Here is a 14,831-nt window from a genome sequence, read left to right as displayed (position 1 = left end):
GTTGTCCTGTAGTTTTGGGACTACTCGCCAGAGATACTCAGCTGTTGCACACAGCCACACATCTCCTTCGAGTCATTCTTTAGTATTAATGTAATAAAATCACAGTGAAAGTTATGGATATGGGTATGTTATGGATATTTCTAGCAAAAAAGGAAACTTTCCCTCCATTACAAAAAAGGAAACTTTCCCTCCATTACCATCATGGCAGGTATCTGCTGATGGGGCTTTCCATAATGGAGGAGTTCTGAACCAAGTCAGCCAGTGAGAATTGGCCATGTAAAAGTTGTTCTTATTTCTGTAAAGATGCCTTTACCTGCAGAGTCATGGTTGTGTCTTAAATTGTGTACCTAGGAGCTTTCATGATGAGAAGCTAAGACTTCCTCTTAGCTCACTTTGATTTCTTTCTTAAGTGCAGTGTTCAGTTCTGGGAAAATAGATTTCAGAGGGAAGCACCATTTACTAGGGAGAATTCTTTTTCCTCAGGAGCAAAACACCTTAAAAGACGTGTGCTTTCAACTGATCTTGTTCTTTCAGTTAGATGTTAGACACTTTATACTGGCCTATATTTACATGGAAGATTAGCAGTCTGTGTATTACAGAACTGTTTTACTTGAAAAGTTGATATATATGACATTAATCCATGCCTTTTTCTCCACTTAAACATGAGAAATTTATTGTGAAGTCCCCATGCAGTTTTCTCATTGCAAGCATTGCTAACAGATAAAGTGAGGATCCATTTCAAGTAACACCTGTGTTGTGTGAATTGATAGGAGGAGAGCTGAGAGACAGGGTTTAGCATACCTTGTTCAAATTTGGAGTGAGTGTCTTAACACTTGGCAGGGGGAAATATTTTTTGGTAAGTTTTCTGTGTCAAAAAAAGAGTTTGTGTGCAGATACCAGCAGAGGCTGAGAGTGCAATGTGGAAAAGTAGTGACTGGGAGGTCCTTCATGATAAACATGGAGGAAATAGGTAGACAGGGACATTGTGTTAATAAGGAAAACAGTTTGGAATAGGATTTGGCATCTGTATGTATATGAATTTACTGATGGTTCACAGTTAGTTACCACAGCATTGATTTTTTACCTGAGGGAAAGTGGTACCAAACTGAATGTTATGAAGATCTGGCTTTCTCAGAATGTCCTTTCTGCATCACTTGTAAGATGTATGCTTTGCTTTTTGTCTTTGTTTGAAAAATGACACACTCCTTAAGCTGTGAATGCTGTTATGGGGAAAGCCACATCTGTAATGTCAAGGACTGAAACTACACTCATTTACAGCACTGGCCACTCCAATCATCAAAAATATTTCATCAGCCTCACTTTGGAAAACAAGTGATGTTTGACATATCTGGGCAAAGTGCTATTTCAGAGCTGGCTTCAGCAACTTTTCTGTGGCTTGACAGTTGGTCTGCAACTCATGAAACAGAGTAAACAGTCTTTCATATTTGAAATTGGAAGCAGGCACCTTGAAGCATATCTTGAATGTTCTTCTCTTCCATATGGAATTGCAAGGGAAGATTTATTTTTTTAATGTTTCTGTGGCCTTCCTCTTAAAATGAAAACTCAGCCTGGGGCACTGTGAAGTACAGAGTTTGGATGCAACAATGGTTACACAGTTCTGGGAATTTAGCTGCAGAAAAATAAGTTTTTAAGGAGTCTGTCTTCCTCTGAAGCTCAGCTACTTTTTTACCATCCATTAATATTTTCTACGCTCCTGAATAACAGCCCATGGAAGTCATCTTTCCATCCTGTTCAACTGTGTTTTAATCAGGCTCAGGATAGTTTTTTTTGGGGAGCTGAATGTCTCAGCTGTGAGGCAGATGTTTTGTTCCACAGAAAATGACAGAAAAAGTAAATGGGGAAAATTGGAGGATTGTTTAATGCATTTGGTTTTCTAACATGTTATTGTCAATACTCTGCACTATTGCTTTTCACTGCCTTCCTCTTGAGATAAAAATGGGTTTAGTCCTTGAATTTATGGAGTTCAAGTCTTTCTTTACAGATTCACAGCCTACAGACTTGGCCTTTGACTGGCTCTTCAAATAGAAGTGATTTGCATGTTTCTTCCATTTCCAGTCTGCTGCAGAAGCATCTGTCCACAGGCTGATGACCTTACCTGAACTCAATTCCTTGGTGCATGTGATTCTGCTTCACCTGGCTTCATGGTAAGTTTTTCCTATGAGTCAGCACAAGTTAGTTATGTAGTTGGTTTCCTTGGACTTCATTTAGGGATGATTGCATGGTGTGGGTAAAGGTAATAGGCCATGAGTTCTGACATCTGACATCTCTTCTGATATCTTAGGCTGAGGAAAAAGAACATGCATTAATTGTCTGGCAGCTTCAGTTTTCTCACTCATTTTAGTGGAGTTCACGTATTGCTACTCTGCTAAGTCAGACATTTTGGCCTGGGAAGCTCCTTTCCTTTGGGAGTGATTAAATGTCCTGTTTGGAAGGAGACAGGAAAGACTAAAGCAGCAATTTCAATCTTTTGCACACTGAGCAAAGAGATCAGTATTCAAAGGGATTTCTCCATAGGGGCAAAGCTGCCCTTCTTCTGAAGGCAGCTATTAGCTGCTGGTGGGGCAGTGTGTCTCAGTTCACACAGCCTGCAGAGCTCTGGCTTCCCCAAAGCTGTATTGCCTGTCAGCATGGCAGGGACTCTCCAGGGATAACCCTGCATGGCTGGACTTGAGACAGGGCTTGTTGGTGGCTCTGTGCCAAAGCTGGTGTTGCTGTGCTGCTCCTGGTTGTACTCAGCTCGTGCAGAATTGGCTTGTGACTCTGCAGGAGGTTGTACAGAGTGACAGACTGGGACAGGCATTCAGGGAATTGCTTGAGAAAATGAAGGGTGAAAGGCAACAGCTGCTTAAGTGTGCTGTTTCAACAATTTGGCTGCTGGAGAATGGCTTTCTCTGCAGAATTTATTAGAATGAAGCCTTTTTTGGGCTAGCTGCAAATCTGGCCTGGTCCACCTTTGGTTGATTTGCAGCTTGAAAGTAGAGAAAAGATACGGTTCCTAGAACCTAGGAGTGTCCCTCCTTATTGACAGGGATTACAGAGGCTTTTTGTTCCACGCCAGAGACCTGGAAGAGATTGCAGTTGGGTGCATACAATTCAACTGGACATTGCTTTGTTGTGCTGGCCTTGCTGTTGATGCAAAGCTTTCTGCTTTTGTCCTCACATCTCTGGATTTACACTGGCTTCTGCTAATGAGACTTAAAAGGAATAAGAACTGACCTCAAATTAAGACTGGGCTATTCCTGCAGAGCCTTCCAAACTGTTTATTATATTGATCAGTTAAGCCCCATGAATTCTTGAATTCTTCAAGTCAGTCAATGATGTGAACTGACAAGTTAAATTATTACAGTGAAAGCCCTGCTGTGCTAACTTAATTTATGTTGTAGGGCCTCAAAACAGATTTTTATCCGTGTGCTTCTGCAGGTTTTTTTTCCTGTAAGATTGAAGTGAAAATTTTCTTTTTGAAAAACAGGGGTTTTTGTGAGGATAAATCACATCAAGTCGGTCGTCCACTGAAACTACAAATAGTGCTGCTTTTATTTTAAATTTAATAATACAGGTATCTGGAGCTATAAACACCTTCTACAAGTTGTGTGGCCCTGGGAAGATAAAGACAACTTGCATCTGTGTTGTATTGTTGCCTTACCTGATGTGAGGTATTCGGATTAGGGGCATGCTTTTTATGCGAATGATAAATTGGAGAGGAAAGCCTCATATGGAAGAGACACAAAACTTGTGGATTCTGATGGGTACAGCCCTGGGAAAGAAGAGGGAAAGTGCTTTATGCAGTGCTGTAGTCAGGTCTCCATTCCTCACTTAGAGCATCAGGGCTTGGAGCCATGGAAATGCTGCTGGAATTCTGTGCTTAGTCAGCCTGAAGTGTGTGACACAGTTGTGTACTCACAAAGCAACGTAAAAGGAGGGTTGGTGTCATAGCAATGAAGAAGATGACAGCCTGAAAGAGAGGAAATTGAAATGAATTTTTGCCTCTTCACTGTATACTCATGTAAGCCCTCAAGTGAGACAGCTTAAAGAAAAAAAAATGCTGCCTTGCAGAAAAGGAGGAAAAACTAGTTTTGGCAGGTTTCCTTTGCATATAGCTTGCCCTGGTGTGTTACTGCATAATGTCTTCCTGCTGTTGTGTTCCATCGCTTTTGAACAAAGAAGAGACTTTTAAATGGTGCCTGTGAATGTATTTATGAGGAGCCAGGGTTAAAAATAGTGATAGAAAAAATCTCTAAGCTGATAGTGGATTGTGGGCACAGGACTTGCTCTGTTTGGATAAGGAACAAACGCTCTATCCATGCAACATGCTTTCTTTGCAATCTTTGTGTGTGGGCTGAGCTGCTACAATCTGTGGTTCTGGGCTAGGTGGTCAGATTTGGGGATTTCTGGACCACTGGCAGATAGAGGTGATTCCAGTTACTCCAAAGACCAAATAGCCATTAATTATATGATTAATAGCATGGCCATTAGTAGTTGAGACTGACTTGCTTGACTCTTCATTGTGTTTTGGTTTTACTAATTTCATATTTATAAGGGTTTTATCAAACAAAAGAGATCTGCAACTTAATATTTAATTAGTTAAATATTATTGTCTTAGCAAATGGCCCTTCCAAAATGCAAATATCTAAAATTTGTGAAAGAGCAAGATTTTTAGGTTTGAGTCAGTGATGCTGATTTATAAGAAACCTGGGAATTAAATCCTAGATTTTCACTTAACTAAATGGATATTTGTTTTTCTTTTTCAAAGACATTGTCTTGCAGTGCAATCAGCATCCTTACAGTCCTCTCCACAGGCATCTCCATGGATGAAGTGTCCAGCCCTTCACCAACAGATGCATGAAGCTGAAGTTCAGTGGGAGGGAACCTGCTGTCCCAGCTGCAAACCCACAGTGCCAGGTAGCAGTGCTGCTTGAACATCCTGTACAAATATGAAAGGCTCTTGGAGTCAAGTGGATGCTTTTCCATTGCAGTTTTCCTAGTATATGCACCTTATTTTCCTGTGGGTTTTTTCCCTACTGTAATTTTCCTACTCAACTATATAATTATCCGTGCTCTTGATCTACATAATACCCTTTCAATGTTGACTGTTGAGTGCTAAGAATTGGGCAGACTTAGTGCACTTATATGGACACTTGTATATCCTGGTACTCTAACAGTGTGCTCAGATAGCTGTCCAGAGTTTGAAAGGAGCTTTTAGAGTTCTTTTCAGGTTCTTATTTATGTAAGTTTTCACATTTTGACTTTAAGGACACAAACAAAGAAATGGGGTAAGCTGTCAACTTGCAGCTGGTGAGTTGTTCAAAACCATATGTATATATATATATGTGTGTGTGTGTGTATAATGTATTTTTAGTTTACCAAAAAGTTTTGGTCTGATTTTTACCTACACACTCTTGAAGATAGTTGTGTGTATATGTACGTATGTATGTAGAAAGGTACCTGCTAAAAATTGCCCTAGACTTCAGTGAAACACTTTCAGTTGAAAAGTGTTGGTATTTCTCAATGGGCAAGGGCTGAGCCTTGAGGAGGAGGGCTATCAGCCTAGGCTCCACTGTCAGCTTTCAACAAGGCTCCTCTGATTATTGCAGACTTGAGGGTTTGTGAGCTCTGAGAGCATCCCTCTCAGAGGGAGTTGCTGGTTGCTGCCCACTGTGATCCAGGAGTGTTCACAGTGTCTCATGTAAGACCACTGTTTATAGGGCACAAGATGGTTGGCTTCAGTGAAATTCTACCTGGCCGAAGTCCAGGTTGGTAATTACTGGAGTTTGCAAAATTCCGACAACATTTTCATGCCACTCAGGTTACAATTCAGGTAAGGAATGTTCCAAGGCTTTCGGGGTGTGACTGACTATTCCCACTCTTGTCCCCCACCTTAGCCAGCAACAGGAGTTCCTGGTACAGTCTGTGCTGCTCTCACCCTTATCCATGCAAGAGTTCCCAGTGCAGTCATGGGATGCTTCACCACTGAACTCATTATGCAAAGGCCAAGGCCTGACAGAAATTTTTGAAATCACGGAGCAGATCAAATGCAATTTTTCTTTAATGAAGGGAGAGTTCCTGCAGAGATATCTTTGTGTAGGGGCAACTTTCAAGGCAACTCTACAAGGCAGTGAGCAGCATATGTAACCAAAACTATCACCATTTATAGTGAGTCATTGGCACTAAATATAAAGCCCTTATTTTACTGCTTCTGGCTGATGCTGAGCTAAATTTGAAAGACAGAATAGGCAATTCCAGTTCTTATCATAAGTGCTGTGCTTTTTTTGGGTATCTGAACTGCCACATTCCCTGTTTCGCTTGAAAACTGTGACTTTTGTGTCAGCCTAATTTAGTTCATTCCCCAGTTATTATTAGAGGTTCAATGAATACTGCACATCACAGCCTGAGAGACACACACTTGAGTCTCTGTCCACGCTTACTCTTCTCTCTGTTTTCAAAAATGTTATCTATTCCTTATGTTGCCTATAGCCTCCCTTTGCTTCCCAAGACACTGAAGCAAAGATCTTGAGCATCATATTCCTGACTGAATACCTCACTGACCATGGGCTGTGTTCCCATCTTTTCGTCTTCTGGGTGCTGAACTAACATGTCTGGCTGGTCAGGACATCACCATGGTGTCTCACAGTAGGAGTTAAAACAGACTCCTGAAGACCTCTTTCCAGTGATTTCTCCAAAGTGGAATCCTCCCAGAGGGAAGTCTTCCTGTTGCCTATGGGGGCATTTACTCACCAGAAATCAGTTAAATGAATCATTGAAGGCTAGCACCTTTTAATTTACTTCAGCTGATGATTAAAATAGTGTTGTTTCCAAAATATGCTTTCCTTCCACATGCTGTACTGCTGGCTCCATCTGGATACTTCCATGCCAGTGGATAATGTCTCTGGTCATGCCAGTCATCTCTCATATCCTGCCTCACTGGGCCCTACCAAAAGTGTGACTAGTGTGGCTGCTGGGGAACAGATCCCACAGCAGTCAAGGGTGCTATGCTTTATTCTGTATTTTAATACTTGCTGTGAACAGGGTACTTAGTGACTGTGAATCCCAGTCAAGGAGGGAGGACCTTTTCTGCCTTTCAGTTCTTTGCACATGGCAGCAGCCATGAAAATAGCTGGACCAGAATGCCTAATGCTTTCTAAACTCCCTCAGACTTGGAGGTGCCTCAGGCAGCAGTTTCAAGCCACAGAACTATCAGGACAAGTGTCTCAGTGGGAATCGTTGCTGTTCCTTTGGTCTGTTACTTTCCTGCAGACAGAGGATGTTTGACAAAGGTTCTGTTATTAACATATCCTCTTATCATGAGTATTCCCATTTGAAACAAATGCTAGCTGACTATGGTGGAGAGTTAAATAAACTCAAAACATATATTCCTTCTCATTCATTGCCTGACTTAACTAAAGTTGATCCCAAATATTCTGAAAAATACCTAGAAAGACTTTTCAAGACTGTACCTTCCCAAAAGTGGGTTGGTTTAGGTTTCTGTGAGCACATTTCATTGACTAAAAACTGGTCACTACAAAAAGCCCCAAAAAGCTCTGGAGTAGGACAGTGCACCAAACTCCTTGTGAGCAGATAGGGCCCATTTACGCTGGGCCTTGCAGAGAGCCCATGTGTTGATAGAAGGTAGGACACCACCTTTAATTCAGTCTCACTTGTCATCACTGCATTGTACATGTTTTCACTCATTGGAAAAATTCTTCCTCTGACTTTTGCAAGGGTGACTGCTAGAGAGCATTTTGAGACTCTCCTGCTGTGACAACACCCTTCAACAGCCCTTTCACAAAACCAAAAGAACAAGTGCATTTGAAAAGAGCTTATTTTACTGCTTCCTTTGAAAAGTTTGTAATTGTTACTTTTAGGGTGTAGCTCACAAAGTCAATTCTTTTTTTTCTCTTAGAAACAAAATTGGCCAGCTAAAGGCAACAGACTGTATAAAGCTGGATGTGGGACTTAGCCACTTCTCATTTGGTGGCAGGACTTCCAGGCCAATGGATAAATGGTTTGCACCAACAGCCTCTTCCCTCTGAGTCCCAGCATTTGGCATTCAGCTACCTCACTAGTTCCTGCTGCCCTGGTATTGCCTGTGCTGAGAACACTTGATAGAAATATCTGGAATTTAATGCTCTACCTTTTCTCCAGAGACTTCTGCCATCTTGGCTGATTGTCAGTTGTGTTATTCCTTCTGACAGCTCTCATCTATCCCTCCTCAGTGGGCCATTATAAGTTTGTTTCCCGTGATAATCCTGTCTAGTGACATATTACATGCATATTATTTTCTCCAAAAGTTTGCATGCAAAATTTCACAGTAGAATGAATCTCTGCAGCTGAACTGGTGTGTTAAGCTGGGAAAGTCGTGTGTATAAGGAAAATACACTCCTAAGAGATGACTTTAACTGGTGTTAAAACTGGGTTCTGCTATCTTTTCGTTCACAATTTACAATACAAATGTCTTTTGGTACTGCAACCCTTAAGCACATAGGAAAGAGACAACTAATTTGCATGGGTAATCTTATGAAAGCCATCTTTGTAATTAAGTGCAAACTGTGATTCCATCCACTGCCAGTATATTGTGCCACTTCAATAGACTTTCATTTCATTTTTAGAAGTCAAGATTCCCTTATTAAACTTTTCTATTAAAACAGGGTGAGAAGAAGCTTCCAAAGTCCACATTGCTTCTGCTATGTCACTTTTATTATAATGTAATGTACATAGACAAATAAGATATCCCATTGTGTTTGCCTACGGGTGTTAAACATGCCCTTGAAACCAAAGGCACAATCAAGCATAATAAAAAATACCCTAGCAAGGCAGCCTGATGGCACAGCTTCCATTCTCAGCCCTGTGAAGCAAGATATTGAAGACTGAAGGATTTTGGGAGACTGAGAACATCCTTAGCAAAGTGCCTATGGGTATAATCCATTCCTGGTCTGTGAGCTGGGCTGAGCTCACAGTGAGATAAGCTAATAGCAAATCTCTCTCCACAGCTGAGCAGGCTGCTGCCAGCCATAACCTTGGGACAGGATGGCAGTGCTTTAGGTTGCCTAGGAAGCTTTATCCTAAGGCTTTCTGTACTTTGACAAACTAAAGAGGAGCAGGTATTTCAGTGGTACTGTGCTTATCTGCTGGAACAGATACTTCAGTGGTGATCTGGTCATTGCCTGAGGTGGTGTGCTGAGCGCTTCTGGTGCTCTTAGGAAACATTTGAGAGAAAGTTGGAATAGATGTGTCAGGCAGGCCACTTAAAAATGGGAGAATAAGAGATTATTTGTGATGCAGGATGATGCAGGTAAAATTCGCATAAGCTGTAAAGATCCTTGTGTTTTTCTCTAGAACTGTGTGGAAAAGAACTGTTCTGTGCCAGGTGTGGGAATTACAAAATCTCTAAAGCTGGAAATAAAATGCAAAAGATTTGAAGTGCCTGTTGAAGGTGAATAGCCTTAGTGGAGGGACAACCTCCTACTTGGTACCTGGAAGCATGTGAATCAGTGTCCTTTCACATGGTGGGCTCTGGTAGAGATACAGAGTATTTTTTCATCCCATTTCACTGTTCTTGGCTGATGATTAGTGAGGTCCTTTCAAGCATTTCCTCTGCCTTTCATATCTCTTAAAGAAGGGAGAATATCACGTTCTTTTTTTGTTACCATGTTTTACCTCCCCTGTGTTGCTTCTGCTTAGTAAAGCTAGTGCAATTACAGGGTGATTATTTGATCCTAGTGGAGAATCTCTACTGGGCTGTATTTCCTTGTGGCTGCCAGGAATGATCAGCCTCGAGTGACTGGAAATTGGGAAAGCTGGGGACAGACAATAGCAGAGATCCTGATGTGAATATTGTTGATCCAAGGCTTGAGATGTAATTGGAATTTTTCCATAATGCAAAGTGGAAGTACAGGTATTTCCAAGGATGACAGAGTAGCTTGCTGGGGTTCTTGAAAATATTTTTCTGCTAAATGAACTTTTTGTCCTCTGTGGACTTGACTAAAAGAACAGGTCATGATTTAGCCTAGAAATAAAAAAGTAATCTTCTTGAAGGCTCTTTGTCAGCAAAACTCTAAAAGCAGCAATTAAAATTAATCTAAAATGTTGGGGGAAAGCTCCAGACTTCCTGCTTATGACTGAGCTTGAATTCATCCTTTTCTGTATTAAAGAGGTGGGACCTTTCCTAGATTGATTTTTTCCATTCTAAATGTTATGGAATTATTAAGCAACGTTTGAGAGTGCACTAAATTTATGGCCATTATTTTCAAATGAATTCTGGTTGAACTGACAACTTTAATCAATTCTACCTTTCAGAAATATAAATAGGAAGGATAAAGAAATAAATAATGTTTTGACCACAAGGCAGTGCAGCATTTGGAAATGAAGCTTGAAATGTCCAACTGAGTTGCATTAATGAAATACCAGGTCTCGAGTTTGTAACTGGGCTGGGATGTCATGGAACCCCATGCTGGCATGTGGAGACTGTCTTGGAGATTTCCTTTAATCTTCCAAGCTGGCAGGGTATGAAGGATTAAAATGCTCTGGATCTACCACACTTGCCACCTCTGGTTCAGGCTAGTTATTAATGTGCCATGTGGACAGCAATGCTTTATTAATTGTATTGCTGGCCAGTGATCAATGTGACAAGCTTAGCAAAGAGCACAGTTATTCATCAGAGAGTTGTCAAGTAGTAATTGCCCTCATATGCATCAGAATAAGGCAGTGTGAGAGGCAGAATGGGTGCTGCTTTTTTCATTTTTAGGGGCAGGTGTCAACAAAATTAAAATCTGCTAAGGCACATAAATTGTAAAGGAATTTATTTGCTCTGACACAATCATACCACTACAAAGTACAACAAAGGATTGTACTTTAACAGCATTTATATTTTTAAATGATTTTAAAAGTGTTTTCAACAAATTCTTTTCTATATACACTATCTGTTATTGGTTACACTTTTGTAAGGGCAGGCACAGGGTTTGCAGTTCTTTCCTTACAAAGAAAATAGAATAGTTGAAATGTAATTTTGTAACTGTTCTTTAAATTATAAAATGTACAATTGTGCAACCATTGTTACAAGCAGAATTTATTTATATCTGCTATGACATTCTTTCACCTTTTGTGGGAAAGCACATCAGTAATAAAATGTCAATGCTTTTCTTTCTGCAGAGGTGAGGACTTACACTTTTCACCAAAGACTGCTATTTTAAGGGTTGTCAAAAGCACTGTGGAAGTGACAAAGGTAAGGCTGAATATGTAATCTCTGTCCTGGTCCCTGCTGTACCTGACAGTATTAAACTTTCTCACATATGTTTTCCCCATCATCCAAGATAAGCTCATACTTCAGCTATGGTTCTAGCACAGGATGTCTGCGGCATGCAGGGCTACTGTGCACATGTGCATGAGTAAGTGCCTTGCCCTATAACATCAATTGTTACAGAGCTTTGTATTTCAATTTATATTTCATACATTCACAAACAGGAATCATGCTTTAGAATGCACATGGTCTGCATTTTTGGTTTGCTTTTACTATGCTTACTTTGTTTTCCTGGGTTCCTGAGAACCTATTGAACAGTCAAGAATGTCTTTCAAATATCTAATCTAAACCATCTCTATTTCAGTTTGAAGCCATTCTCCCTTGTCCTGTCTCTACATGCTCTTATAAAAAGCCCCTCTCCATCTTTCTTGTAGGCTCCCTTCAGGTACCAAAGGCTACATTTATGTCACCCTGAAGCTTCTCCAGACTGAACAATCACAGTTTTCTCAACCTTTCCTCATAGCAGAAAAGCAGGGTGTGCCATCCCTCTAATCATCTTGGTAGCCTTCCTCATAATAATGAATTGAGGTTAGAGATGGGCCGAATTCTGGAATAAGGTAAAGTTTGTTGAAAAAAATCTATGGAAAAATAGAGCACTTTGGTAGGAAAGAAGGAGAAAAGGACAGTCAGTATTTCGGCTATTAAAAGGAAAACTGACAATGTATATAGTTTAGATTTGCTCATGATAGTCCATAGCCTGTGTGATAACGAGACATGTTCAGATTGGATTTCCTTGGCATTCAACAGCACAGTTTTTAATGATCTCATCTGCAAGTTCTGCTTCTGCCTTGCTAGTCAAAATGATCTCATCTAAATACTCAGGAAAATGCTGATAGAAACCACTTTATCACACTCCTAATGCATGTTATCAAGATAAGAGAAATAAAATATTCTGAAAGTAGGTATGAGAGATTCTTTGTCCAATTTCAAACCCACACAAATAGACAAGGGTGAAATCATTAGTGTGATCAGCTTAGAAAGAAAATGAGCAGCGAATGTGAAGTAGGAGGAAGGGGAATTCATTTATGGAACACAGTGAAGCAGCAAGCAGAGGACTATTTAAGCATTTTCTGCTCTGTCTACTAAGATGAGGCACAATTGCTGGAAACTCTCTCATGCTTCACAGTATAAGTGTATATTTTTATTGTACATGATACAAGGCAGCCAGTGTTTCATTACTTAAAGAAAAACTCAGCCTTTGACAAAAATCTTTATCCACGCATGTAGGAGGGAATTGCCAAGAACAAATATTCTGAATGGCAGGATCTTGCAAAGACTCAACTCAGTGTATAAATTAGTAAAGCCTCATCTCAGCTTCCCTGGCACAAGTGTAAGCAGTACTCAAGGCCTATAGTCATCGCTGCAACCTGCAGTAAGACAATTAAGTTGGCAAAAGTATTTGTAGCACATTCTCTGCAATATGATTTTTCTAGTAACTCATTCAAATGCAACTTGGTTTAGCCATGTTCTGACATCCAACCTTGAAACACTTTGCCTCAATGCCTGAAAAATTTTGTTGACAGCCTTACAGTCTGCTTTGACAAGTGTCAGACCGGCTGCTATAGTTTCTGTTGTTCCCTGATTCTGCCTCATCCTGGTGTTTGCCTACAGTTTTTGTACTCTGGCCAGTGTTGTGTGGTCTGCAGAACACAGGAATCTAAGGCTGAGTATCCTGAGTTAATTAGAGGATTTAAATCAGTGTAGTTTTAAAAATAAATGTTCCAGTGTTCTGAAATAGGAGAGTGAATTAGTTTCACCACTTATGTTTTCTGTAGACAGGTTTTATTTTATTCTTTGTTGGGTTAAACTGGGGCCTTTGACCCTTGGATAATGGAGCAGTCATCAAAGAGAGAAGTGTTTTGAGGAATAAGCATGGTAGCTGGATACTAATGCTTGAGCAGTTACAGCTTTCAAATTGACTGGTGCTGTTATCTCTTTTAATATTTCATGGAATGGGGTGAGGGGGAGCTTTTCATATCTGTGGACACAGGCAGACCTCAGCATATTTGTGCTTGTGCTGTGCATGGATGTAAGCAGGGGTGTGACATGAGGAAATGTTGTGGCTATATTCAAGGTATACTGCCTTTCCTAAACAGCACAGAACTGTGCTGAGTACTAAAGGTGGGCAAATTGAAACTAAGCATATTTTTAAGATTTAAGCTTGTGGGTGTAATATCTGCACTGAAAGCCTCATTTTTGGGCAGCCCACTGGAGGCAGGAGGTGCAGAGCAAAATTCCTGTCTGATGTTACACAGGAGATTTATTGAATTTATCATCCCTTTGCTTTGCTCTTTTGATCCTTATATTTTCTTTAGCTAGTTTTTTCTTTAGTTTTGGCTTTTAAAATTTTCTTTATTTTATTTTATTTTTTATTTTCTTTAGTTATGGCTTTTAATGATAAATTTAGATTCTGTAATACAGAGCTGGAGCCACCAAGCAGTCAGGGCCTTGAGTACATACATGGGGATTGCTATGTAATATTTTTTCTCTCAGGATATTTCTGACTGTGTGTTTTGTCTTGAGATAGAGGTTAAAAATTCTCCTGGCACAATCCTCTTCCTGCACATCAGGAATTTATAATATGCCCTTTGAATTGTGAACCCCATCCAGACATGAGATGAAATTCAGGGCAGTCCAAGATACTTCACTTAAAAAAATGTAAACTCCTGAACTAAAGGTGGGTTGGTGAACTGAAGCCCTGAAAGTGACAGCTGTATTTTGTTTCTTCCCACTATGTATAGGTGACAGCTATTTCAGTTTTCAGCATCATGCCTGACCATTGCAATGCTTGACAACAGATAACCTTCCAATCCAGCTGGAAAAAACCAGCATTTGATGGCATTTTCCTTCAGTAGGCAGAGGGAGCTTGGTAGGCCACCTGACCAGCTCTGGGTAAAGTTCAGCTGAGGGACTTTTGGATGATCCATCTTTCAGCTGGAAAGCACAACAGAAGAGGGAAGGTTGTGTGCTGTCAGAAATCCTGTGGGTCAGACACAATACTAAACAAGTTGCTGAATGTGTCAGTTATAAAAGGTCAGATTTTGATCTGTTAATCTGGCCTCAGTTGGAGTTTTTCTAAAATTAAATTCTTAAAAAAATGTTAGTTTTCTTAATTACATGAGGTTTGAGGTATATTTGGTTACTATTTCTAAAGCAGCATCTGCTCAGATAGGCTTGATTCAAACAGCTTGGCAGTTGCAATTCAAATCTTTTTCCTTAGTCTGCCTCCAGGGTCTTTTGCCGGGTGTGGATTTAGTGTGACCCTCCAGGTGACACCAACACAGCATGGCTGTCCACAGCAATTCTGTCTGGCATTCTCTCCTCTGTTTACTTCAGTTAACCTTCTTCATCTGTTGCTACTAACAGTTTCAGACTTGAAGAATGGAACAGGGAGAATGTGGGTTCATTCTGCCTCTAGTATTAGACAAACATACACACACACACACACACACACACATATAGGTGCTATATAGTTAGGCCAAAATCCAACTGGAACTCAATCTGCCTAGTGCCACAAAAG

General features: G+C 40.4%; 1 long non-coding RNA gene across 1 annotated transcript; it reads left to right on the top strand.

Moving 5' to 3' along the window:
* Positions 1 to 2,044: 2,044 nt before the first annotated feature.
* LOC146433446 (uncharacterized) lies at positions 2,045 to 11,273 on the top strand. The gene is made up of 3 exons (XR_014853949.1): positions 2,045 to 2,165; positions 4,772 to 4,920; positions 11,164 to 11,273. It is a non-coding gene; the product is annotated as an uncharacterized LOC146433446 (long non-coding RNA).
* Positions 11,274 to 14,831: the final 3,558 nt, after the last annotated feature.

This window comes from Lichenostomus cassidix, chromosome 9 (assembly GCF_008360975.1).
Source record: "Lichenostomus cassidix isolate B80296 chromosome 9, HeHo_3.0, whole genome shotgun sequence".
In the NCBI taxonomy this organism is placed as follows: domain Eukaryota; kingdom Metazoa; phylum Chordata; class Aves; order Passeriformes; family Meliphagidae; genus Lichenostomus; species Lichenostomus cassidix.
The sequence above is the reverse complement of the archived record's forward strand: the minus strand, read 5'-3'. Positions and strand labels throughout refer to the sequence as shown.